A 1,785-nucleotide genomic window follows, 5' to 3' on the forward strand; every position below is an offset into this window, starting at 1 on the left:
TGTGTGTGTGTGTGTGTGTGTGTGTGTGTATGTATGAGATAGAGAATGAATGAAGGAATGAGAACAAGAACATTCCCAAGGAATGAGGGGGTCAGGGGTGGGAAGGTGTGCTAGTAACTACCCATAACCACTAGAGGCCTCTCTTAGGCTGAGTTTTGTAGTGAATACCAGTAGGTTTCCATAGTGGTGCCTCACGCTGTCGTTGTAAATTAAGCATATTTTATGTTATAGTTCTGAATAAATAGTATGACAGTAGTTTTATTCTAGGACCTATATTATAATGTAACCTAAATGTTTTATTTAATTTACATATCAGAACAACTGATGATCTATTGGACTAAAAACAAGAAATTAGAAATCTGTTCTGTTTTACTTTGTGTAAATAAACCTTTAGTAAAAAATATAATGAAAGAATTTTGCCAGATGAAATTATATGTCTCTTTGACAGTACCAGGATATTTGGGTTTAAAATTATTATTGATTTAACATTTTATATTTCATTGTTAAGAGTAGTTTATATTTCTGATGGTAGACTATAAGTAAAGTCATTTTAAGTTATATGTTGAAAATTGTGTATATTTCTTTCATGTTTATAATAAGCTTCTAATATAAAAAACCTACTTAAGAAATGATTAAAAAATATTTAGATTTATGTGGGGTAAAATTAAAAACAGTAAGATAAATAAGTCTCATTTTTGGTTTGGAATTATTTTGAGTATAGTTTGACTTTGTAGAGAAAGCAGGTAGGACAGTGTCCTCCTGTCTGATGACAATAGTTTATTATTCTGTTCCAAAGTAGAAAGGCTGACAATTTGAAACCTGGTCCCGATAACATTTTCTTTGTCATGATCACAGCTAGTTAGTTATACTAAGTGGAACAAGTTCTAGGCTCTTGGGTGCTATATTGGGATTTTAATACTATATTTATTGCCCTGCCCAATAGCCCTTGATCAATTCCTCTAAATCCCATGAGGGTAGGGAGTTTTGTGTATTTTGTTCATTGCTATATCCCCAGGAGTCTTGAGGAGCATTTAGTATATAGTAGATGCTCAGCAAATAGTTCTTGATCTTGTTGAAGCTTCAAAATAACATGTGACATTTGGTTTTTCAGTGAAAGATATTAAAGGAGGAACTAGTGATTCCTCTAGTAAAAAATACACTGAGAGTATCATTCCTGCCACCTGGTCTATTTTTGGTATGACTTATAGTTTTTTAGATATATTTTAAAGAAGACTAAAATAATAACAATAGGTTCTGACTTTGTGTAATATATCTCATATAACAGGACTTAGTTCCTGGTAAATGGTGAATTTAAAAAGTTAAAACCACATGTCTTATGCATATCTTCTTTTGTATTTACAACAGTTCTTCTAATTAGACATTAGTGTACTTATTTTATAAGCAAGAAAACTGAAGTTTAGAGAAGGTGAAATAACGTACGGCCAGTGAAGGGCAGAGCTGGCTTCAACCCAGGTTGCTGAACTCCAGAACCTTTGCTTTTTTATTACAGTATGCAGCTTTTCGAGCAGAGGTTGAACAGGATTTGTAAATATTTTTTAGATGTGATGAAATAATTATGTGATTTGTGATATAATTTGAATGTAACTTGAAAGTATAAAAGATATTGGCAATAGAAATGTATTATGGGGAGGGGTAATACTTGAATTCACGTCCATTTCATGCCAAGCTTTTTGTCAGAACCATGTATGTTCTGATTTAATCCTTTCGGTTCTCCTCTCTGCTAAGAATTATTATTATTCCTATTTTAGAGATAAGGTAACTTGA

The sequence above is a fragment of the Propithecus coquereli genome, unplaced genomic scaffold (genome assembly GCF_000956105.1).
Source record: "Propithecus coquereli isolate 6110/MARCELLA unplaced genomic scaffold, Pcoq_1.0 Scaffold24, whole genome shotgun sequence".
Lineage (NCBI taxonomy): Eukaryota > Metazoa > Chordata > Mammalia > Primates > Indriidae > Propithecus > Propithecus coquereli.